The following is a 27,167-nucleotide window of genomic DNA, read 5'->3' as shown; positions in this document are numbered from 1 at the left end:
GCCTTCGGCTCAGGTCATGGTCCCAAGGTCCTGGGATCGAGCCCCGCATCAGGCTCCCTGCTCGGCGGGAAGCCTGCTTCTCCCTCTCCCTCTCGCCCTGCGAAGAAATGAAATGAAATCCATGAATAGAAAGCTAATTTGTAGTAACACTTTTTTTTTTTTAGAGAGAGGGAGAGAGGGAGTGGGGCAGAGGGAGAGAGAGAATCTTAAGCAGGCTCCATGTCCAGGTCCAGCATGGAGCCCAATGTGGAGCTCAGTCTCATGACCCTGAGATCATGACCTGAGCCAAAAGCAAGATTTGGATGCTTAACCATCTGAGCCACCCAGGCACCCTTGTTTTATACTTTCAAATTATAATCTGTCATTTATAAATATATTCATGTACATAGACTAAACCAACAATGAAGAAACATCATGTTTCCTGGATCCAGCTCATTGATTTTAAGTTGCACCAACCTGTAGATGTTTCCTCTTGTTCTAACTAATCAATATTTTGATAACTTGTTATTCATAGAAGATTTTAAAATTTTCATTTATCATTATGACATTTTACTGGCTGCTTACTAAGTAAAAAGTATCCTACAAATTTCACAAGAGTATTACTTCTATATAGATGATAAAAATAGCAACTATAAACACTAGTCATACAGAGGTGCAGTGCAAAGAGATGTCCGAAGATATGGTTAGGGATTTTACTACCTACCAGTTACAACCTTGGGCAAGGCATTTTAGATACTCTGAGCCTCAGGGGACATAGACTAATAGTGAGTTCAAATGGTGGCCTTCAAAATAGCTCATCTAAGTAGGAATGACCCAGGAGTGAATAGGTGTTTCTAAAACCAAAAGTACATGTCCACAACTGCTTGAGAGATATACTTTCTAGGTGAATTAATAAAAGCACAAGCAAGGAAAACCTCCTTTTATTTCCAGACCACATTCAAATCATGGGTATTTGTATTAAGTTGGCCTTTCAAGCATAGATCAAAAGGTATGTGCTGTGAGTGATTCAAAGAAAATAAAACATGGTCCTTTCTGTTAACAAAGTGAAAGCCTATGTAGAGAAACAAGACACCAACTTATGCATGAGATAGTGAATAACACAGGGCCATGTATAAGCATTGAACAGCTGTACATTAAACTTGAGTTAGGAAGAAGATGATCTTGATGAGAGACAGGACTTCTAACCCTGGTTCTAGCCCCTTCTACAAGCTGTTCACTAAACTCTTAAGGACTCCAATTATGCCTTCTATACAAAGTGGTTAAGTATCTGTGCAACATTGGGAAGGGATGAGTATTCAGAGGAAGAATTTAGGTAAAGTATTTACCTAAATAATGTCCCCAACTAAATGATATCTAAATAAATATTACTTTATTTTCCCATTCTTTCTCTTTAATCATTTGACAAAAGGGAGAGATATATCAGTTCTGTCCAACTTAGAGAGCTAATGTAAGAATAAAATGAGGTCACCTTTGTGAAAACTTAGAATATTGTCAAGATTCAAATGACTGTGAAGCATTATTATTGGTAATGGATTTCTTGAACTCATTATGCCAAAAGACTACCAAGAAATATAATTATATTCCAGAAGACTTCAAATAATCGTATGAATGACAAGAGCACAATGAACTACCACTTGAATGTGGGTTCCAACTTATGTTCACTTTAGCAAAGGGGATACAAGTGCTCCCTCAGGTATTAGCCCTGGGATGGGGGGTGCTCTCTGCAAAGACATAGCAGGCTGACTTCACGAAAAAGCATCAGGGCTCTAACTCTCCTGGTGTTAGTTCTCAGATGACAGCAGGTGGCAGGCAGAAGGTAGGATGAGTGTAGGAAACACGGGCCTAACAGAGACTGTGTTTATCATATACCGAGTACTGATTTTGGAGCCATTATACTTGCATTTAAGTCCTGTTACCACCATCTACCCTATGATCTCGGTTAAGAGGTCTAGCTTCTCTAAGCATTAATATCGTCATTTATAGAGCAGGCCTAGTAATTAGGCTTACTGCATGGATTGTTTGCAGGATAAACTGTGTGCCTGCCACATGGTCAGTGTTCAGAGAATTTTAGCTATTATTCTTAAGTCTAAATAAGGGAAAATATGATACAGTGTGTGTGCATTTATTAGAGATAAGCAAGTCAATGGAACAGAAGGACAGGGATGGCAGCATATGCTTTCTGCCTCCAGAAGCACGTGGAGGACGTTGCTACCCTGGCTGGACCATGAGAGAGGACTCGAGGTCTTCCTCCATGTGTAACTGAGGCAGAAGTGGAAGGGATACCCAGTGGACAAAGGCAAGACGAGAAAAACTGTGCACGATTTAGGGAGGCCAATAATAGAATTTTAGTATGAGCAAAGAAAGGTGACATGGCAGTATATAGACCGTATAAATGCATGGCAGTGCTCATATTTCTCTCTCGGATTGTCTGTCCTGTAGATCTGAGGTAAGTACCTTCCATCAAAATGCACAGCACAAAACAGCCACATAATACCTGAGTAGCTCTGTTATTTTAACCCACTGAACGAGGCCTGAACATCCTCAGTGTTTGCCATTACCACCTTCACTATTCTTTGCCAAGATATGTGAAAGCATTCTTTATTTACTTGTACAAGTTGAGTAGGCAACATAGACCAATTTAAATTAGATAATGCCTATGAAGAATTTAGTCTAGCTGTCTCTTTTCCTTAATGTCGAAAATTAATGAAACAAGAAAACCCATTCTGTAAGGAAATGTGGGCTACATATACATATTGTAATTTAGACTGCTTAGGGTAAATATGAAAAGCTTCATTTTGCGAAGATCCATTACAGACTCCTATAGCAAAATATTAAGGCAAAGACATGAAGAAGCAGGAGAATTCTGAAATGGTTATTTAAGAAAGAGCTGATTTTCTTGGGTAGTAGCAAATGGTGACGTTGGTTGTTGCCAATAAGAAGAAAGCTATCCTGATTTGCTTTTATTTATTTATTTTTTAATTTTATTTTATTATGTTATGTTAGTCACCATACATTACATCATTAGTTTTTGATGTACTGTTCCATGATTGATTGTTTGTGCATAACACCCAGTGCTCCATGCAGAACGTGCCCTCTTTAATACCCGTCACCAGGCTAACCCATCCCCCCACCCCCTCCCCTCTAGAACCCTCAGTTTGATTCTCAGAGTCCATAGTCTCTCATGATTCATCTCCCCCTCCAATTTCCACCCCCTTCATTATTCCCTTCCTACTATCTTCTTTTTTTTTTTTAAACATATAATGTATAATTTGTTTCAGAGGTACAGGTCTGTGATTCAACAGTCTTACACAATTCACAGTGCTCACCGTAGCACATACCCTCCCCAGTGTCCATCACCCAGCCACCCCATCCCTCCCACCCCCCACCACTCCAGCAACCCTCAGGTCGTTTCCTGAGATTAAGAGTCTCTTATGGTTTGTCTCCCTCTCTGGTTTCATCTTGTTTCATTTTTTTCCTCTCTTCCCCTATGATCCTCTGTCTTGTTTTTCAAATTCTTCATATAGTGAGATCATACGATACTTGTCTTTCTCTGATTGACTTATTTTACTTAGTGTAATACCCTCTAGTTACATCCACATTGTTGCAAATGGCAAGATTTCATTTTTTTTGTTGACTACATAATATTCTGTTGTGTGTGTGTATATATATATATACACACACACACATATATATATATGTATATGTATATCACATCTTTATCCATTCATCTGTTGATGGACATCCTGGCTCTTTCCATAGTTTGGCTATTGTGGACATTGCTGCTATAAACTTTGGAGTACATGTACCCCTTCAGATCACTACATTTTTATCTTTGGGATAAATACCCAGTAGTGCAATTGCTGGGTCGTAGGGTAGCTCTGTTTTCAACTTTTTGAGGAACCTCCATACTATTTTCTAGAGTGGCTGCAGCAGCTCGCATTCCCACCAACAGTGTGGTTCCCCTTTCTCTGCATCCCCGCCAACATCTGTCATTTCCTGACTTGTTAATTTTAGCCATTCTGACGGGTGTGAGGTGGTATCTCATTGAGGTTTTGACTTGGATTTCCCTGATGCCTAGTGATGTTGAGCACTTTTTCATGTGTCTGTTGGCCATTTGGACGTCTTCTTTGCAGAAATGTCTGTTCGTGTTTTCTGCCCATTTCTTGATTGGATTATTTGTTCTTTGGGTGTTGAGTTTGATAAGTTCTTTATAGATTTTGGACACTAGCCCTTTATCTAATATGTAATTTGCAAATGTCCATTTCAGTGAGGGGGGTGTTAAAGCCCCCTACTATTATCGTATTGCTGTTGATGTGTTTCTTTGATTTTGTTATTAATTGGCTTATGTAATTGGCTGTTCCCATGTTAGGGGCATAGATATTTAAAACTGTTAGATCTTCTTGTTGGATAGACCCTTTAAGTAGGATATAGTGTCCTTCCTCATTTCTTATTATAGTCTTTGGTTTAAAATCTAATTTGTCTTATATAAGGATTGCGACCCCAACTTTCTTTTGATGTCCATTGGCATGGTAAATGGTTTTCCACCCCCTCAGTTTCAATCTGGAGGTGTCTTTGGGTCTAAAATGAGTCTCTTGCAGGCAGCATATCAATGGGTCTTGTTCTTTATCCAAATACCCTGTGTCTTTTGATTGGGGCCTTTAGCCCATTTACATTCAGGGTAACTATTGAAAGATATGAATTTAGTGCCACTGTATTGCCTGTAAGGTGACTGTTACTGTATATTGTCTCTATTCCTTTCTGGTCTATGTTACTTTTAGGCTCTCTCTCTTCTTTGAGGACCCCTTTCAATATTTCTTGTAGGGCTGATTTGGTGTTTGCAAATTCTTTTAGTTTTTGTTTGTCCTGGAAGCTTTTGATCTCTCCTTCTATTTTCAATGACAGCCTAGCCGGATATAATACTCTTGGCTGCATATTTTTCTCGTTTAGTGCTCTGAATATATCATGCCAGTCCTTTCTGGCCTGCCAAGTCTCTGTGGATAGGTCTGCTGCCAATCTAATGTTGCTACTGTTATAAGGTACAAACCTCTTGTCCTGATTTGCTTTCAAGATTTACTCTTTCTCTCTGAGACTTATAAGTTTTACTATTAGATGTTGGGGTGTTGACCTATTTTTATTGATTTTGAGGGGGGTTCTCTGTGTCTCCTAGATTTTGATGCTTGTTTCCTTCCCCAAATTAGGGAAGTTCTCTGCTATAATTTGCTCCAATATACCTTCTGCCCGTCTCTCTCTTTCTTCTTCTTCTGGGATCCCAATCATTCTAATACTGTTTCGTCTTATGGTATCACTTATCTCTCGAATTCTGCCCTCGTGATCCAGTAGTTCTCTCTTTTTTTCTCAGCTTCTTTAGTCTCCATCATTTGGTCTTCTATATCACTAATTCTCTCTTTTGCCTCATTTATCGTAGCAATTAGAGCCTCCATTTTTTATTGCACCTCATTAATAGCCTTTTTGATTTCAACTTGGTTAGATTTCAGTTCTTTTATTTCTCCAGAAAGGGATTCTCTAGTATCTTTCATGCTTTTTTTCAAGCCCAGCTAGTATCTTTATAATCATCATTCTGAACTCTAGTTCTGATATCTTACTAATGTCCGTATTGATTAGGCCCCTGGCAGTCGGTACTGCCTCTTGTTCTTTTTTTTGAGGTGAGTTTTTCTGTCTTGTCATTTTGTCCAGAGAAGAATAGATGAATGAGAGAACAAGATGCTAACAGGGTAACAACAACCCCAGAAAAATATACACTATAACAGATCAGAAGAGAACCAAAACTAGGGGGAAAAGAAAGGAAAAGAAATAGAAAAACGAAAAAAAAAGACTATGATCAGGCTGGTGAATAGATCAGAGCCACACACTAGATTTTGGGTGTATTTTGGTCTGTTAGAAGAAATCGCCTTCCAAAATTTTAAAGAAAGAAAAACTTACATATGTACAAAAATAAGGGTGAATACAATGAAGGGATGGAATATTACTGTAAAGATGAAAATTATAAAAAATTTTATAAAAGGAATTGATAAGAAGTTGGTTGAAAAAAGAAAGGAGAAAAATTAAAAAAAAAGAGAGAAAGAATGTTATCAGGCAGGAGACTAGAACAAAGCCATACATTAGAGATTTAGGGTATATTTTATTCTGTTAGAAGAAACTGTATTCCAAAATTTTAAAGATTACAAAAAATAAGGTTAACTACAATGAAGGGATAGAATATGACTCTAAAAATGAAAATTAAAAAAGATTTAAAAAAAAAGAGTTGGTTGAAAAAAGGAAAAAGAAAAATTCAAAAAAAATAGAAAAAGAAAAAAAGAAAATTAAAAAATTAACTTTGAAAGACTAAAGAATCGGGCGGCGGGGGGGGGGAAGCCATGAATTCTATCTGCAGTATTCCCCTAGCGCTGGAGTTCTGCCGTTCTCATTGGTCGGTAAACTTGGTCTTGGCTTGCTGGCTGTTCGTGCTGATCTTCTGGGGGAGGGGCCTGTTGCCGTGGTTCCCAAATGTCTTTGCCGGAGGCGGAATTGCCCCGCCCTTGTCGGTCTGGGCTAAGCAAGCTGCTCGGGTTTGCTCTCCGGGAGCTTTTGTTCCCTGCAAGTTTTCCGTACAGCTTTGGAGGACGAGAGTGAAGATGGTGGCCTCCCAATCTCCACCCGGGGGAGCCGAGAACTTGGGGCCCCGCTCCGATCCCTGGGAGCTCTGCCACACTCAGGCACCCCCGGTCTTTCTGTGACCCCGAGGGTCCTGAGACCACACTGTCCTGCGAGGGTTCCACCCCCCGCTTAGCCACTGGAGTGACGTCCCTCCGCGGAGCCAACTTCCTAAAGTTCCGATTTTGTGCTCCGCAGCTCTAGCACTTGCCAGAAGCGGCCGAGGGAGGCCCCCTCCCCCGCCATCTATCCTCCCGAATATCGCCTCGGATTCACTTCTCCGCACGTCCTACCTTCCAGAAAGTGGCCGCTTTTCTGTTCAGAGAGTTGTTGCTACTCTCTTCTTCGGTCTCCTGTTGAGTTCGTAGGTGTTCAGAATGGTTTGATCCCTGTGCAGCTGAATTCCTGGGACCAGACGAAATCCAGGTCTCCTACTCCTCCACCATCTTGCTCCGCCCCTCCCTGATGTGCTTTTAAAATCAGGGACTGTATTCGTTTATCATTAGTTTGGCCTGACACAAACAAACCAAATAATGACCCAGTTTGACTGCTGTCCCTTGTCTATTTTTGAGCTGGTTAAGTGTAGGTAGTTGCTGTGATTGCCGTATTTACTGTTTCACTTTTGCAGCTTTTAGAGTGACAGAAATCCAGCCCCCCAGACCCCCCCACCCCGTCATGAGCTTGATATGTAAAACTGTCCCAAACATTGGTAGTGCTGCAATAGATGAACATAACCAACAAACGCTCCGTACATTGTCATGTAAGGCTAATTTAGAGTGTTGCAAATTAGCGGTTCATGGAAGAGAGACCAGTGTGGTGAAAGTTGGATATGCGAAACTGCCGCGTGACAGGCTCCTCTGTGATGTGACACTGTTCTCTTAGTGTCTCCTAAGATCTAAGGTGGCTTTGCCTGGGTTTTGCATCTGCAGTGATCATTTAACTATGTAAGCTGGCCCAAGAGCAGTGCTGTGAGTAAGATCATGTTTTTGCATTTGTTCTGAAATATGGATTACTAATGAGTGTTCCAAACAGGACTTGTCAGAAGGGGACCACAGAGACATTTGGCTAAATCAAAGATCCATTCCTTTGCAAAAGATAGACTTATATTCCATAGTTAATGATTTGTCCCAAGATCTGACCAGGATCCTTCAAACGCACAGTTGATTTTAAATGAGAGCCATTGAAAAATACATCTCCTCGCCTAAACACTACATCCATTATAAAATCTGTACATGTGTTCTGTACAACGTATTATCTAAAAATATTAGGGGAAAAATCGAGTAACTTTAAAATAAATGAAACTTCAATATTCAATTTGCTCTACATTTTTGAGCAGAATTAGTTTTGAGAATTAGTATTTTAGTTCATTTATTATTGGAAAAGACCTTACTAGCTTATTCAAGCAAGAAAATTACCCCCAAAGCTTGAAAGATTTATAATGCTTAGGGAAAAAAAAAAAGGCAATTCAAAACCTAATGAGACATTTTAGGCCTCATTTACATCTCTAACCTGACCCATTTTCTGCAAAACGTTTTTGTTGGTAATTTACATACTAAAAGCTAGTTATTTATCCATCCCTAACCAAAAAGTTGATGAGATTACTAATACCATAGTGAAGTTAACATTACCCTAAAAGCTAAATATGTCCATTTCTAGAAGGTAGACTATTGAATCATTTATTTAGCTATAATCTCCATTACGTGCTGGTGATGCATCCAAATTCTGAGAGAATGACATGAAAGTTCGAATATCGCATTGCCACACTCATTTTATTGGCAGGAATCATTCCAGGAATGCACACTTTGGAAATGAAGCACGTTAAAGTGCTCCATGTTAGACACACATGTTTCTACCCAGGAAAATAATGCAGTGAAATGCATTCTCTGAAACAATGATAAACATTTATATCCATAAACTTACTTAGTTTACAAATATATGTAGGTTTATACAAGTTTTATTACCAATATGTTTATATTTTTATCCACATACATTTCTTTTCCTATTTTATATATTTATATTAGAGTATATATTATAGATATTGTTATATGTTATATATTTTATTATTTGGTATGTAATATAGATGGTATATATAATATCACCATCTGCTGATAATTGTTACCTTAATAACTTACTCTCAAAAAGTAATGAGTTTATAGTAACTTGGCTAATGTTCATAATGTAAGCATCTATGAAATATGAACTGTTGATAGATGTCTAATTTATGTGGACATCATTTGGGCACATATTAAGAGTTATACTCCAAGACCTTCAAGACTGTCCTGAGTTGTGACTTGCCTTCCTCCTAGTTTGAACCTCCTCTCTAAGTGGTATACACCAAATTCTACCAAAACCCCGAAATTGACAAGTGCTCAATATGTCTGTGCAGTTCCTTTTCCTCACCAGCACGCATCATAGGTCCTTTTGTAAGTTCCTGTCCTTTGAAGCAGTGTTCAGCCTGGTTTTAGTTTGTTCAGTATCTCCTGCAAACCCTCCTGCCTAGATTAGTCCAGCATTTCATGATGATCAGAGTCTGTCTGGTACAAGGAAGGACCCAAACTCTACCCTTCCAGTCGCCTTAGAAAGCCCAGAGTCTGAGGAGCCACCTGAGACAGCTGCAGGACCCACGCCTTCCTTGGACAAACACAGCTCTTTCCTATTTTATTTTACTTGGCTCCATGAGTTTCAGATTATATTTGTTTTCAGAAACTCTGTTTGCTGTTTATTCTTCCTGTTCGTGGAAGTTTTACAAGAGGATACACAATTGATTATAAGCAGGGAAAACAAACACTGGTAAATGTAATTACTAAACACTCATCTGCAAAGTACCTTGCCGTTCACCAAACCCTATTATCTCATGACATTTTGAAAATCCTGTTTTTGTTTCCTATCTTGAGGCTGTCAAGTGCTGTTGGCACTGCATCCACCATCTTCATATCTCGTACCACCATCACAGTTATGACTACCACTAAAGCTGGCTCAGGAGAAAAACCACACGAAGAGGTTGATTTCTCAACTCTTGGGAGTAGTTTGAAAACGTAGGTTCTGGTGGCCCCGTATGCTGCATACCCGTCCTCCAAAGGGCACTCTGCAACTGACTGTGTTTCTGCCTGGCCCCCTGGAATATCTGTGGATAATGTATCTAGTTAAATAAACAATTGCTAATACTCAATGAATTTTTTTTGTGAAAACTTGTTATTTTGTGTAGATTTCTCCAGTACATGGTGGTAAATAACATACACCAGCTCTAGGTTTTTTTTTATTACATGTTAACCTCATATGGCACAGCAAAGCATTTGATGGGGGAGGGGCAGGAGAGTGTTGGGTTTTGAGGGGGGAGGGGCAGGGAGAGTCTTGGGTTTGATCTGTGAAGATAATATCATTTGAAAGCTATAGTTCTTATGCCCTCATTTCAAAGATATTTTGTGATGATCTGAAACTATTTGGACACTTTTAATATTTCCCAGAAATTAAATATATTTTAAGATTCTGTGTCTACCAACTCCTTTCCAATTATTTCTTCTAGAAATGTTGGGTAATACTTACTATGGAGTAGTAATGAATGACCCCGCCCTTGTGGCACCTAGAGTTCATAGGAGGAATCCAAACTAACAAAAAGACCACAAAACAATAGCATAGTGAGTTTCATTAGAAGGAAATGAACAGAGGGTTATAATATTCACTAACGGAGAGAGGGTTAGTATTTAGATAAGATGCTCAAGAAGATTAACTGAGCAGGAGACATTCACATCATGACTGAACGGTGAGAAGGAGCCAGCCGAGTGAATCTAAATGGGACAAGCATTCCAGGCAGAGGTTGCCAGTGAAAGATCCTAATACAGTAGAGCACAGTGTAAACAGGGACTGGAAGAAGGCCCTGTGGTTGGAGTATGTTGGTGTATATTAGGGTAGTGCACACGATGAGAGTGAAGAGGTAAATGGGGAAAGACCATGACCAAGGTACCAAACACTGGGCACCATAACGCTCCCTGAATTGGATTTACACCAACAACTATGGCCACCATCCCTACCCACTCCTCCTATCCTGGACAGTACCTGCCCCTGAATAAGCTCACTACATATAGGAACACAGTAAAGAAAATGTGTTTTCTGAGGGGAGGCTGGCTCCCAAGAGAAAGGGATGAGAAGAGTCTAGGTTAAAATGCTTTAACCTAGATGTTTTCTCAGCTCAGCGATCAGTAAGGCCCACTTCACCTTCGCTAGGGCAGAAGTTGTCTGGACTGCTATACCAATGGAGTGCCCATAAAATGGAAGGCAACCCTAGGAGTGGTGAAGAAGCTTCACGTAACAGTGGTGTTGTCTCCTTCATCCTTCTAGAAGTAATAATCTATCATTTTTATAAAGGTACATTCTTTCTGTAAAATTGAATTTATTTCCACTGCTACCAGCATCCATAATGTGCACTATCATAAGGTGAACAGGCTATATATACCCAATACATGATCACATCAGACTTGAATACTATAACTTGAATATCCTAAGAAAATTAAATCCATTGGCAAGAACATCAGAACCACAATCTTGATGAGCCTGCTACTTAACTAAAGGCATCCATATGCTTCTGGAGTTTTATTTATATCTTAAGCGAATACTGAATACCTACAAATGCACAGTTCTAGCAAATTTAGCCACTTATTTCTCTTTTCCAGGAAAAAAAACTTTAAAACTCACAGAATTGTAAATATTGAAACCTAAGAATTACCAATACAAATTGATTTTATATATGTGGATTATTCATGTGCAGTCATAGTGATTTGTTGGTCTCTGTCTAAGGAATGCCCTTCTCTCTCCAGGCCAAGAGCTGTTTTCTAAGAAGTGTCGCTTCCTGAGAAGGCTGGGTGGCCGCCATTCTCCCCGGAGGCAGAGCCGGGGGGCCTGGGCACTGAGTGTGCTGACAGCCGGCCCACCTGACGGTCAGGAACAGCGTCCTGGTGGGACTACAGACAATGGTGAGTGCCCGTGTGAGGCCAGGTGCTTTGATAGCCCTGTCTCCTGGAGAAGCTTGTTTTCGGATTTTCCCATCAGTCCTGTCATTCTCTGAGACATAACGTCTAAGGAACTGCCAAACCTCTACCTTTTCTCTTCACACTTTTTTTGCACCCTGCCTATAGCCAACGTACTTCTGTAAATAAATGACATCTCGCGTTTTCTTTTCTTTTTTTTTTTTTTAAGATTTTATTTATTTGACAGAGAGAGACACAGTGAGAGAGGATACACAAGCAGGGGCAGTGGGAGAGGGAGAAGCAGGCTTCCCGCGGAGCAGGGAGCCCGATGCGGGACTCGATCCTAGGACCCTGCGATCATGACCTGAGCGGAAGACAGACGCTTAACGACTGAGCCCCCCAGGCGCCCAACATCTCGCGTTTTCTTTGTGCACAAGCGTGCCATGCCACTCATGCCAACTCACAAGCAGAAAGACAGACATGGGGCCATTTTGTAGGTCTTTAATCCCAACATCGCATTTCTTTCAACATCAGTTAGAAATAAGCTATTACCAAGTGTCCAGCTGCCAGGAGCTTTGAAATCCAGTAATTATTTATGAGAATTTTATAGAGAAGAGGTAGAAAACATAAAATAACTTCGGTTCATAAAACACGAAAGATAAATGTTGCCAGAAAAAAAAAAAATCTGTAACAAGTGTGCAGTGAACTATGGGAATGAAAATCTGCTGTATGCTAGTGAGATCGTAAAATGGAAATCAAGGATATTTGCTGTGTTAAGGAGCAGATCCTGTGCATCTACATAAAGCGAGTTTATTTTATAAGATATATATAAATCTAATTTTTGGTGTTAGAAGATTGTTGGGCCTGCTGATGGGTATATTGTAAAGCAAAACTTTCACAAAGCTGCATATTTTGTTTTCCTTTTCTGGGTGTTGTTAGGGTCAAAGATTTTGATTTGGAATTTCCAAGTTTTTTCTAAACAGAATTATAATTTTATTATCTGCTTTATAAACAAGTATTATAAAAAGCAGAAAAGCACAGATATTTACTACTTGCTGTACCATATATCTTCTGAGCACTCCACTATTTTATGGTCTCTGACTCTATCCAGAGAGAATAGTGGCATATGATGCAGGCAAAGATTGAGAGCAGGAATTCTATAGAACGTCTAAATGTCACAGGTGTTACTGGAATGCAAATGTACTTTTCTATACATTTTCTAGGTATTATATATAGCTAGAGTTCTACACCATATTTTTACACTTTACTTTCTGACTTTGTCACCTATTACCTTTTCCCAAGTTACTTGAAACTAAAAATACCCTCATGAAATTAAGAGCACGGATGCTTTGGCAAATAAAGACGGTGCAAGTTTTCTGCTGTCATTAGGATATAGGCTATATATCATTTTCCAATATTGCTGGTGGGTTGAACTGAACTAATTACGCGCTGCGAGAAATCTTCCCGACATGGGACTCCTGTCTGTCAACATGGGATAGATTTTACTTTGGAGATAAGTGATTTGGGTAATCTAATTATTTGAAGAAGGAAGGAGGATAAAAATGAGTAATAAAATTATAGGAAAATTATATTTCAATAACAGTAGAATTAAAAGTTAGAAAACACATGTAATTAATGAAGGGGTTCATTTTATTTGGTATTTTTAACCGTAAAATCAAAGTCTTTACATTCTTTCATTGACAGAACTCATCATTAAGTTTTGCAGAAATTAAAATTAAGAAACAATCTCCTTTCAGAGCAAAGTGAGAGAACACATTATATTAAAATGTATGAACAAACCTGTCACTTACGTCATTCTTCATATTTTTAAGTCAAATTGTTCATTGAGCTACTAATTAATATGTAGGAAAAATGCTGTATTTAAATGATATCCTCATTTACTTACCGATATTACTTTAATGGGTAAAAAAAATATATATGTATATGGCACTTAACACAAGCATTCTTTAAGCCCTTGAAAGTTGTGAATAGCCTGTGCTGTCTGATGATATCACCATAGCATCATTTATAGTGAAATGTGCATTTTTATAAGTACTATAAGTCATAAATACAATGGGTTCTATTCTTTATGATAGCATTTTTGGAGTTTGTTACCTGAGTAATATTCATTGCAAACACGTTCAGAGTAATTTTGCAGAAATAAAACAAGTCTTGAAGGGCTACAACTGCTTTCTTACTAGAGAAAGAAATATTTTTATTTTTTTTATTTTTATTTTTTAAAGATTTTATTTATTTATTTGACAGAGAGAGACACAGAGAGAGCAGGAACACAAGCATGGGGAATGGGAGAGGGAGAAGCAGACTTCCCACTGAGCAGGGAGCCCAATGTGGGGCTTGATCCCAGGGCCCTGGGATCATGACCTGAGCCGAAGGCAGAGGCTTAACGACTGAGCCACCCAGGCTCCCCGAGACAGAAATATTTTAAGGAGAGAAAAGCATCTGCTCCTTTTCCCCCTAAAGATTTTACTGTCTTTCCGGATCATGGGAATTTGCCATGGGAAAAAGAGAGGTGTGTTGCAATTCAGAATTGCTTTGCTTATCTGGGAGCTTGAGCCTCCCATTTAGAATGTGACCTGACTTGTTCAGATGACACCAGTTTCTCATAGTCTCCTGTTATCATTTAAATTTCCGTTTATGTTTTGACAACGTTCTTCAGCAGAAAGCATAGAAAAGACAAAAGTTCACCTCTTGAATCTTCGTTTGTAAGCCCGGATGCATTATTCTAGAACTAATGATTCCATAATATGTGGTGTCACTAAGGAGAATGAAAATCTCACTTTGGCTTTGCCACTGCAATAATTTTCAGTTATAGGCTATAATTAATCTGAATAATGACAACAAAGAAACACTTAAGAAAAGTAATTTTAGTCTTTAGTTAAAGAAGTTTAATGTAAGCAACATTCTTCCACTTAACAAATATTTATGTGCCAGGAACTTTGTTGCAAGGTGTTGGGGATCATGAAACTCACACCTATACTGTGCAATCATTACAAGTTTTTCTGAGCAATATACACAATAAAACACAAAATTTTGTCTCGGTTTACATGTAACAGGCAGAGCTGCCATTGTCATGGAAGGGAAGAGGGGGCACATTGGGGATTGGCTGTTAGAGTAGACTTGAAGCTTAAGGTAGCAATGTAGGGAAGAACAATGTAGGCAGCAGAAAGGACAGGTACAAGATTCCTGAGTGGGGGCACTGCCTGGTACACATGTTGAACGGAACAGCGTCTGCTATGTTTGAAGCATACAAAGCACAGAGGACAGTAGAGATCATACTGCTTCAATGAGTGAAGGCCAGGTCACACAGGACCTTGTAGACCCTGTTAAAGAAATTTATCTTTCGTCTAAGTGCAATGAGAACCCATTGGGGAACTTTATGCAGGGAAGTGGTGAGGTTAGATTTCTATTAAAAATCATCACTCTGGGGCTCCTGGGTGGCTCAGTTGTTAAGTGTCTGCCTTAGGCTGGGGTCATGATCCCAGGGACCTGGGATCGAGCTCTGAGTAGGGCCCCCTGCTCAATGGGGAGCCTTCTTCCCCCTCTCCCTCTGCTGCTCCCCCTGCTTGTGTGCACTCTCTCTCTCTCTCTCTCTCTCTCTGTGTGTCAAATAAATAAATATTTTTAAAAAATATAACTCTGGAGGCACCTGGGTGGCTCAGGTGTTTAAGCATCCAAATCCTGATTTCAGCTCGGGTCATGACCTCAGGGTCATGAGATTGAGCCTCGCATGGGGATTTGCACTGGACATGGAGCCTGCTCAAGATTCTCTCTCCCTTTGCCCCTCCCTTGCCCACTCACTGTCTCATTGTCTCCCTCTCTCTCTCTCTAAAAAAGAAAAAAAAAAAAACATCACTCTGATTTATGTGTGGAGAGAACAGACATAGAAAGGAGAAGATACGGGAAGACCAATTTGGCAGATTTTACACCAGTTTAGGAAGGAAAAAGGGTGAAGGTAGAAGGGTCTGGTTGAAGATGGAGGCAAGCACATGGATTTCACACTGGTTAAAAAAGAGAATGCACTGGATGGGTTAGAGATGAGAAGAGAAGAGCCAAAATGACTCACATGTTTCTGGCTAGAGAAACATGATGGTCTTTTTAAATTTTTGTTATGTTTGGTTTGAAGTGGCTACAAAATATCGAAAATGGTTAGAATATCTGTGGTTCTGGAATGCAGAGATCTGGACAAAGGTTTAAATTTGGAGTCATTGGCTTTTACATGGTAATTGAAATCATGATAGAAAATGAGATTGTTTGGAGAGAGGTCATAAGGAAATAAAAAGAAAGTCCTGAACAGAAAGAACCTGAAGTTCTCCAGACTTTAATGATTGGGTAGAGAAGGAGCAATTGAGAAAGGAGACTGAGAAGAAATTGAGAAGTAAGGCACACATAGAAAGTGAGATTGTTTTAGGAACCAAGGGAAGAAGCGAGTGTTTTAACAAAGCACTAAAAGGTCAGTAAGATGAGAATTATGAAGTGCCTCCTTGAACTAAACAATAAGAATATCATGAGTAGCCTTAGCAACAGAGCATTGATAGAGCAGTGACCCAAAATCCAAATGAAAGAACATTGTTATATGAATGATAGAGGAAGAAATAAGATCAACAAATGCAGAAAACTCTTATCGAATTTGGCTATGAGGTTGAGAACATAAACAGGAATGCATAAGGGGAAAGATGTGACATGAACAGAGGAGTTTTTTTTTTTTTAATGGTAGCATAAAGTTCTGGAGAAAATTGGCAGAGATAGGGTGCAGCAATCCAATGTAGAAGATGGTCTTAAAAAGGAAAAGAAGGTTCTCTTGCATGATATCACAAGAGAGAGAGGAAAGGGTGGATGCTAATGCTAAAAGATTGTGTTGGTTTGATGACAGGAAATTAAAGTCTTTTCTGTAGGAAGCATGATCATATTAAAAATAATGGGCAACGATAGAATCATGGAGTAGAGGGGAGTAAGGAGTGTTTGCAATAGTCATAATTTTGACTGGAGAAGAATAACAACTAGAGAAATGCAGCAGAAGGGCTCAGTATTGCTGAGACATTGAGGTTGGTGACTATGACTTTTCAGAGAACTCCAGGATTTTCTCCAGCTCTCAAGCAGGAAAACTCATGGTGGTATTAATCCAGGATGGAATTTTCCAAGTAGGGTGGAAAGAACAAAACAGCATGAGACTGCAAGATGGTGGTAAGAGAATAATTAATTTGCAGGGCCATTGACACCAAGCAGCATAGAAAATGAAACAAAGACCAGAAAACCAGGTGTAATGATACTGATGGAGTCACATAAAAGATTGAGTGAAAGTAAATGAGCCAACAGGACAGAGGGAGAGAAGTTTGTGGTGAGACAGAAGGATTTTTGATTTAACTTTTCGGAGTTTCCAGTACAGATATCCTATTTTGTGACACTGAGAGTGGGTGGCTGAGGTGGAGTGGATTAGAAGGTCACTGAAAATGTGAATACCAAGAGACTGAGAGGCCAGATCATGCTATCCAGTGATGACAGGGATCTGGATGTGGAGAGCCAGTTGCCCAAATCTTAAATTAATGAAGAACCTTATCTAGAATTTTAGCTGTCCACAGCAGCAAGAAGAGATTAAGGGAGGCATGACTAGGTAAGCATAGACTCCAAGAGTAGTTTTCCCTCAAGACAATGAAGGGATGATGCCCTGTAAATGCTGTGGATCAAAGAGCAGAATACTCATCTTTCATAAATAGTACCATCCCATCTTTATTCCATACGTAACTGTCTGTGTTACATTGTTTGAGAGGAAAACAGCACTCGTTAGTCCAAACACCTACGCCATTAGTCCCATAGTGATGCCTCCATATTTTATGAGAGTTAGGTCCTTCACCAGCTCCCCCTGGCCAACACAGGAATGTTCCAAGTCTTAGAAGAATTTCACAAGAGGTTCTTTTAGCACAGTGATCAGAGGATGCTGGGTTTGAAATGAGGCTCTGCCTCTTTGCTACTTTCTAGCTGGCAATTATAGGTATGCTAGTGAACATCTCTGCACTACAAATTCCTAATGTGTGAGATGGGAATAAAAGTAATAAGCACTGGGGTGCCTGGGTGGTGCAGATAGTTGAGCATCCAACTCTTGGTTTCGGCTCAGATTGTGATCTCAGGGTCATGGGATTGGGCGCCACATTGGGCTCCATGCTCAGTGCAGAGTCTGCTTGCAAATCTCTCTCTCTCTCTCTCTCTCTCTCTCTCTCTCTGCCCCCTCACACTTGTGCTCTCTCTCTCTCTCTGAAATGAATAAATAAATCTTTAAAAAATAATAATAATAATTGCCAATGTGGGATTGTGAAGATTGATGGAAGTAATGTATATGAAACCTGGCATTACTTGTCACATACAAAGTAGTTAATAAGTAGATACTAACAGCATTATTATTATTATCATTAATCTGTCATACATCCCATTTACTAATACTTAAGCTCTAATAATTTAAAAAGGCTTCTTGGACTAAAACGTGCTCTTTCCTGCCTCCACGACATTACCCATTTTGAAATACTCCCAGAGGTGCCCCTTTACTCGACATCTCACTAGCACATTCATCTTAATCTGGTGCAAGCCCCAAATTTCTATTTCTTCCACCCCAAAATGTATTCTGTCATCAACCTCTAGTGAACAGCTCATCTTATGTAATAAATCATGTGTCCCCAGCATCTGAAACGAAACTTGGATCAAAGTAGGTGCTAAACAGTGTTTTAATTTAAAATACAAAAGGGAACTTATGATAGGTTACTAAAAGATGTGTTGTTTAATTTTCTTCTAGAAGTAGTACCAGGCTTAGAACGCAGGTGCAGGAGAGAGGCAGCCTGATAAACTGAGTGAGGAAAGTGAGGATTCTTTTCTCCATCCATTTTAAATACTGTTTTTTTTTTTTTTTTTTTTTTTTTTTGGTGCAGCTGACTAGGAGAATAGAAAATTATGAGTTATAATAATCCATCTTAGAAATGATGAAAATTCTGCCATTCCTGCCATCATGCCTGCTGAGCAGGGTCTTAATCTGGCAATATTTTAAATATGATAGAAAGATGTTTGAGTAACATTCTTCAAATGTTTATAAAACATTAACACCTATAGACACATATCTAAAGGACCTAGGATACAGGCGCCTGGGTGGCTCAGTTGGTTGAGCGACTGCCTTCGGCTCAGGTCGTGATCCTGGAGTCCCGGGATCGAGTCCCACATTGGGCTCCCCGCTCGGCAGGGAGTCTGCTTCTCCCTCTGACACTCTCCCCTCTCATGCTCTCTCTCTATCTCATTCTCTCTCTCAAATAAATAAATAAAATCTTTAAAAGACCTAGTATTTCAAGGTGTAGTAATTGAGTTATTATTTAAATGAATCACTTTTTAAGATATCATGCCCAACATGAAAGCAATCATGTGAGTAAAACTTCAATTTTTAAAAAATTATAATTAATTAAGTAATACCCGGTTGCTTACATTATCAGCTTACATATTGATGATATTGGGGCTAATCTGACGGAACAAAACATCAACTGCAAAGAGGTATAATTAGCTTCATCTCTCAATATCTATTTGTTTCAATTTTTTAAAAAGTTAACGGAAGAAAAGCTTACAAGCCTGAAAGTAGTGGTTTCAACTTAATTTTTCATATTACTGTCAAGGTTGTCCTCTAACGAGCATTTCTCTGCTGAAAAATCTTATGAACCCTACTTATAACATATCTCATTTAATCGTCATTCACTAACCGTTGTCCCCATTTTCACATTAAAAAAAATGATACTAAAAAACGATTGACTCAGTAGAAAGCACAACTATTAAGTGACAGAGCTGGAGTCTGGATTCTGTCAGATGCCAAAGCCAGTATTCTGATCACTGACGTATGAACCCTCAATTTATCCTTGGATTGTCTAAAGAGCCTTGGACTATTAACCTATTCATTTCAAGTTCTTAGCCAATTTGTTCTGATCTTGACATAACACAGATAAGGCAGTTAAGAGTTTAAAACCAAGGAATGAACAAATGGTTTATGGAGTCTTAGAAAATGCAGCAGAACTGCTAGAACAAATTTTGTCAGAATTTGTCATTTTCTCTCAAGAATTTTTAGACTGACAAAGCAGGAGTCGGCATTCTAAGCTAATATAACAAAGCTCCTGTCATAATAAACTTAGTAGCAAAATGCTGAAAGGAGAGCTAGATGACAGAACAGATAGGTCATACTTGTGCTGAACATTTGTATTACCAAATAATGAGATTGACAAATGAAGGTTATGGATATGGTTATGGAAATTATAGACTAAAAGTGGGGTTTTCCATGTGTAAAACATTTAAAATTTTCTATTTAAAATATTTTATTTTTTTAAGATTTTATTTATTTATTTGAGAGAGAGAGAGAGAGAAGAAGCAGGTGGAGGGACAGAGGGAGAGAGAGAGAGAGAGAGAAGCAGACTCCCCACTGAGCAGGGAGCCTGATGTGGGGCTCCATCCCAGGACCCTGGAATCATGACCTGAGCCAAAGGCAGATGCCTAACCTACTGAGCCACCCAGACACCCCTAGGGATTTTTAAGTTTACACAACAGATTAAAAGATTTTAATTACAAGACTACATTCTCTGAATAATTAAGAAATTTGATTTAGAATTGTCCATAGACTGGTGTAGACGTTTTGAACAGAAAGAATATGAGCTCTCTATGGCTCATCTCTTACACTGGGGTAATTTATTTGTGGTTTGAACATTTAGTAGACAAATGATTTCCCAACTAACAGGTAACAGTATGGGAATATTCTTCCTCTAGAGAAAGTCTTTCAAAGTATTAGAGTTCCTCATGAACTTAATTGATGATAAAACAAGACACAAGAGAAAGTGAATTAAACCCAATAGGGAGAGTTTATTCAAAGTTTGCATTTTATAACAGAAGATGATTTTAAAATAGTGATCATGGCATTTCAGAATGACTTCTATTCGTTTTTAATTTCTTAATATTGAATAGCATATAGAAAAGTAAATGTCAGTGGGCTCTATAGGAGATTAAACTCAGTGAAGTAATAATCCTGTTGGTAAGCAGCTTATTATGAAAGATACAAATCAAAAGAAGGCAGAGCAAAGAGAGATATCAATATGTTTTCCTCAAGTTTAGAATTATTATTTATTTTAGAAGTTTGAGTCAATTTCATTATTCTGTCTCCTTCTTGGTAGTCAATTTATTGTTTAGGGCTCTCTCGATTAAACCCTGTCACTTCAGGGGAAGTTCAAGAGAATCGTGCATTATTGATATTACAGAAACAGTTGTTACTGATCAATACATTTTGAACCACATATGGGTATATCTATAAGGACATAATTCATCAAAAACAGGCTTACTGGGGTTCTTCATGCTATTTTAATTGATTTTCCCTTTGTAGGAAGACATGGTAGGTACTCTATATGTGACATAGAGTTATATTCAAAATAAAAAAGTCAGTTGCTCAAAAAATGCTCAGAAAGAAAAAATCAAGTGTAAGGATTTTAAAGGTGAAATAAAATTGAATTTAAGTTACTATTCTCACATTTTAATATCCTGTGCAGAAAATATAATTGAATGACTTACATTTTTTTTTAAAGATTACACATAAGGAATACCAAATTCAAAGTGTGAATTCCATTCTTGACTTACTGTGTGAAATGGAGGTAGAACATTACTCTTATTTAGTTTTCTTATTGCCACTGCATAGCTTTCTTTTAAATTTAAAATTAAGTATAAGCATACATTTCTTTATGCTGTGTGTTTTCTACATATTTGTCTGTTAGGGAAATTTTTAAAAGAACAATTGGAATTCACATTGTAGAGTCTCCTAAATGAACCCCTGTGTACAGCAAATAATTGATTTATTAAGAGAATAATAACCTTCTAATCTTGCAAATATCTACATTCTCATATATAATGTTAGCTTAAAATCAAGATGCCATATTATTTTCAGTATTCACAGAGAATCTGAAACGAGAACTAAAGGAAAAGGGGCATATCTTAAATTGTTTTACGAGATAGGAAATTACTGCTCAGCAGGAGTAGTACGAAAGAACTGATCTATAAGTGAGGTTTATTCACTTTTTAAAAAGTGACTTTGTTTTCTGAAATCCAGATATTTTAGGCCACATTCTGCATTTTAACCCCAGTATCTGCCCAAATAGTCCATTATTCTAATTTTTTCACTGAAGGTGCAATCCACCATCCTTGTAAACTACCTGAGGTGACATATCTTCCAGGATTGCCATAAAGAAGTTCTATTTGTGAAGAAACTAGAGATGTATACACAGCTACATGTGACAACTGACTCAAATAGCCAGGGAATGTCCAACCTGCCACTTCATAGGTTCTCTCTCTCCTGGTCCAGCCTTCATTTAGGGTTCCACTGATCACCTGCTCTCCCCCACTCATTCCTCCCAATACCTCTTCAGTCCTAACCATCTGATGCATTGCTCTAGTGTATTATTTTCCATAAAATTTTCTCCTGGTCATGTGTATTGGTAATTCGTTACTTTTTATTACTGAGCAGTATTTCACTGAATGATTATATTTGATTTGATTCACCAATGGAGGGACATTTAAATTGTTTTTTTTGGTTTTTTTGTTTCGTTTTGGTTTGGTTTTTGTTTTTGGGTTTTTTTGGGGGGGTGTTAGGTTTGAATAAAGATACTACCACCACTTTAGAACAACTGTTTGCATGGACATACTTTTCTATTTCCCTTTGGTAACTATTTTGAAAGTGGGATTTCTGTGTAAAATATATTATTTACTTTTTTTAAGATTTTATTTATTTATTTGAGAGAGAGAGAATGAGAGACAGAGAGCACAAGAGGGAAGAGGGTCAGGGGGAGAAGCAGACTCCCTGCTGAGCAGGGAGCCCAACGTGGGACTCGATCCCGGGACTCCAGGATCATGACCTGAGCCGAAGGCAGTCGCTTAACCAACTGAGCCACCCAGGCGCCCTGTATTATTTACTTTTAAGACATTAACAAATGATTTTCCAAAGTGCTCATAGCATAATTACATTTGCATGATCAATATGTGAGACTTTGATTTGTACCATATTTCCACCAAAACTTGGTCTTGTCAGTCCTTTTAATTTAGGTCATTGTAGGGGTTATGTGGTGGTATTTCACTGAGGTTTTAATTTGCATATCTGGCTAGTGACATTGGATATTTGTACGTGCTTATTGGTTGCTGGGATGTCTTCTTTTTAAAAAAATTTTTTAAGGATTTATTTATTTATTTGAGAGAGAAAGAGAAAGAGAAAAGAGTGGGAGCAAGGGGCAGAGGACAAGGGAGAGAGAAACTTAAGCGGACTCTGTGCTGAGCGCAGAGCTTGACATGGTGCTCAGTCTCACGATCCTGAGATCACAACCTGAGCCGAAACCAAGAGTCCAGTGCTTAACCAACTGAGCCACCCAGGCACTCCTGAGATATCTTCTTTTATAAAATAACTATCTCTTCAAATATTTTGTCCATTGAAAAATATAGTTATTTATCTTATTATTGGGAACTTTGTGTGTTCTGAATAAATCTTTTATCAGATACATGTTCTGCAAATATTTTTTTCCCCAGTGCATGACTTGCCTTTTCATTTTCTTAATAGTGTCTTTGAAGAGCACAGGTTTTAAATTTTAAGTAGAGTTTATCTGTTGTTGTTTTTTTTATAATTTGGGCTTTTGGTATCATATTTAGGAAATCTTTGTCTAATCTAAAGTTATAGGCATCTTCACTTATGTTTTCATTTGGAAGCTACCTAATTTTGGTTTTTATATTCAGATTTCTGATTTATTTCTGCTTTTACATATGGACGTCCAATTGTTCCTGCACCATGTACTCAAAAGTCATCTTTTCCTCACTGAATTACCTGGAACTCTGCCAAAAACCAATTGCCTCCATAAGAATGGGTCTATGTATAGACGATCCTGTTCTCTCAGTCTTTATACCAATAGCACATATTGTCTTACTTTATAGGAAGTCTTAGAAATCACGTATACAAATCCTCCAACTTTGTTTTCCTTTTTGAAAATTTATTTTAGCTACTGTACTTCCCTTACGTTGCCATATATTACACTACAGACTTTTAAACTCAAAAACCTATTTGAATTTTGATTGGTTGGAATTACACTGAAAATATAAATCAATCTTGGGAGAATTGAGCCCTTAGTAAGATTAAGTCTCTTCTGCTCCCTTATTTGGGTCTTGTATTCAGCATTATTTTGTAGTTTTCAGTATAAAGATCTTAGACATTTTTTTATTTATCTCTGCATATTTTATGATATCAATACTATTTTAAGTGACATTTATTGTAAATTTTTATTTTCCAGTTGTTTGTTGCTTTTACCTAGAAATACAGTTGATATTTGTATAGTGATACTCTATTCTGTGACATTGCAAAACTCATTTATTAGTCTTAGGAATTATTTTGTATAGTCCATAGTACAATTGAATAATCATTTCATCTGTAAATAAAAGCAGTTTTATTTATCGCTTCCAATTTATGATCTCCAGTACACATCTGAAAAGAGATGGAGAAGGTAGACAACAATGCCTGGTTACTGATCTTAGGGATAAAATATTCAGGCTTCTACCTGTAATATGATTTATCTGTAGGTTTGTCATAAACAACATATATCTGGGTGTTCCTTTTTTATATAGTCTGGCAATCTCTGGCTTTTAACTGGCGTCTACTCTTATTTATATATTTATAGTTTAGGAAATATATATTTGATGTCATTATTGAAAGGATTTGGTGAAAAATTCCCAATTTGCTTTATTTTTCCATCTGACCGTATGTTGTTTTCATCTTTTTTCCTGCCTTAATTTAGATTTAAGGAGTATTTTTAGTGTTCCATTTTATCTCTACTGTAGGTTTATTAGCTAGCTATAGTTCTTTGTTTCTTTGTTTTTTAAGTGGTTGCTCCAGGGCTTACAGTATACACCTTTAAATTATCACAGACAGCTTTTTGGCAGCATTCTACCACTTCTCCTATCCTGTGAGAGACTTGCAACACTGTACCTTCATTTCCTCTCTCATAGTCTTAGTTATTTTTTGTGCTAATGCTATCATAGGTTTTACTTTGATGTGTTATAACCTCCACAATACACCATTACAGTGTTTCATTTTAAAGGGTTAACTATCTTCTAAAGAGATTAAAATAAAGAAAAAAAAATTGCTCTTTACCCAAATACCATTTCCGTAGTTCCTCTTCTATCTTTGAACATCCAAATTTATCTTTTACCATTTTCCTTTTGTTTGATGAGCATCCTTTACTATAATTTGCAGTGCATATCTGCTGATGATGAATTCTCTCAGATTTTGTTTATCTGGCAAAGTTTCTATTTTATCAGTGTTTGAAAAATGTTCTCACTAAATACAGAACTCATTGTTGACTTTTTTCTTCTAACTTAAGAATATTGCTTCTCTTTTGACTATCATTACATTTCTATTAAAATCATTTCTATGACAGTCTATTGCCATTCTTCCTCTATACCTGATGTATCTTTTTTCCTCTGGCTACTTTTAAGCTTTTTTTTTTTTTTTTAATCATTGTTATGAGCAATTTGGTTATGCTGCCTCTTGGTGCAGTCTTATTTGCATTTATTCTGTTTGAAATTTATTGTCCTTCATTGGTTTGAGGGATTATGGCTTCCTTCGGATTTGGAAAAATGTTAGCCATAATTTCTTCGCTTTTTTGTGTGTCCAGCACGTTCTTTTCTAGAACTCTCTTACTCTTATGTAAAATAGTGTAATGTTTATCCTCAGGTTATTGGTGCTCTGTTGATTTTTTTTCCCCCTCTGTCTTTTTTCTCCACTCTATTTTGGATTATTTCTATCGCTATGTTTTTAGGGTCAGTCATCTTTTTCTATTAAAGTGTATTATTTTTCTATTAAACTTATCCAGTTTACTTTTCACTTCAGATATTTTCTCTTTGGAAGTTCCATTTCAATTCCTTTCTCGTGATTTTCCCATTTCTCCTCATTGTATTTGTGTTTTTCTCAACATTCTTAAGTTTATGGAGCATTTTTATAGTGATTGCTTTAATGCTCATTCCTGCTAATGTCATCTTCCCTCATCTGAATTCGTTCATTCCATTGCCGGATTTCTCTTCTAGTTATGACTTATACTTTGCTGGTTTTTTGCGTGTCTACTAATTTTGGACTGGATGATAGACCTTTTTCCATTTTTTGAATCTGGATCTTGTTTTATTCCTTTACAATGAAAGTGTTGGATCTTGTTTAAACATGCAATTTTTAAGTTACTTGGATTTAGTTTGATCCTTTCTATATTTCCTTTTAAGATTCGTTAGAGAGGGTCCAGAGCAACGTTAGGACTAATGATGATGGTGACATAAGCTCATCTTAAACCTAAGTAATGTCTGGGAATTTCCTGTGGTAGTACTGCTTTTTTCCAGCGGTTCTTCGTCCAGCTGTGGGCAATTTCTTCTTAGGCACAGACAGATGAAAGATTCAAGGGAGTGGGACCAATCTACAGATCTCCAGAGTCCTCTCCAACACTCTGCCCTGTGTTATAGCTGCCTTGGACTCTCTAAACTCAGTTCTGTATCTCCCTACTCAGTGAGATGGCTGGGCTCTTTTTGGATTTCTCCTTCTGTGCTGTGGCTTGCAAACTGCCTCCAGGCAGTAAATTGGGACAGTCTTGAGACTCACCTCATTATTTGTCTCAGGGATCAGAATCCTATGCTTCCCATTATGCAGTGTCTGAAAACTGTTGTTTCAACCATTGCGTTCGGTTTTATCAGTAAGATGGGATGCTATGTCTGGTTCATGTTACTCAAATATTCTCAGAAGCAGAAAGTTTTCCTTTCTTCTTCATTTTTTTTCTTTTCCTTATTCTTTTTGTTTTCTTTTTTTGTTTGTTTGTTTTGTTTTGAGACGTATTTCCATGCATCATTCTTACCAGGAAACTACCACTGACCCCATTTTTCAACCTGAGTCAACTTCCTCCTGAGCACATCTCTATTCACAGTGATCCCATTAATTATGACACTTATTTTCCTTTGCATCCTGAGTGTTGGCTTCCTTCTCTGCCTCACAAAATGGTCACCTTTGAGTATAGGGACTGGATCTTATTCATTTCTATGTCCTCAGTGCAAACGCTTCACCTGTTTTGGATTAAATCAAACAAATTTACTACTCCATAACAAACAGCTTGAATTATTCTGCCTTGTTCACATATTACATACATATCTCCCCTTGGTTTTCAAGACTATCCATAATATGGACTAATCCACTACCATGATCTACAAGAGCCTCATGACTTAGCAATGCTGAAGGGCCCAACATTTATAAAAAACTGCACAACCCACTTGCCCCTAGCCTTTTCCTTATGCTATTTCTTCTGAGTAGAATCTCCTCATCCACCAACCCTACCTATAAAAACGCTGTCCTTGTTTTAACATACCCATCAAATTCTACATCTTACTTGATGCTTTTTCTGGTTGACCACCATTTTTAACTCCTTAGCAGTTTATTCATACTTGTCATGCTTCCGATTTTATCTTTCCTGCTCAGTCCTGTTCTATTCCATA

The 27,167-nt window shown here is 37.9% G+C and overlaps 1 protein-coding gene across 1 annotated transcript in view; it reads left to right on the top strand.

Annotated features, from left to right (window-relative positions):
* The first annotated feature begins 11,528 nt into the window (after window positions 1–11,528).
* Window positions 11,529–27,167, top strand: part of TENM3 (teneurin transmembrane protein 3) — a 1,257,915-nt gene continuing 1,242,276 nt past the window's right edge. Inside the window, exon 1 of the mRNA XM_027598498.2 lies at window positions 11,529–11,618. The gene's annotated coding sequence lies outside the window, so the exon portion shown is untranslated. The remainder of the gene's footprint in view (window positions 11,619–27,167) is intronic.

The sequence above is a fragment of the Zalophus californianus genome, chromosome 2 (genome assembly GCF_009762305.2).
Source record: "Zalophus californianus isolate mZalCal1 chromosome 2, mZalCal1.pri.v2, whole genome shotgun sequence".
NCBI classification, from domain to species: domain Eukaryota; kingdom Metazoa; phylum Chordata; class Mammalia; order Carnivora; family Otariidae; genus Zalophus; species Zalophus californianus.
The sequence above is the reverse complement of the archived record's forward strand: the minus strand, read 5'-3'. Positions and strand labels throughout refer to the sequence as shown.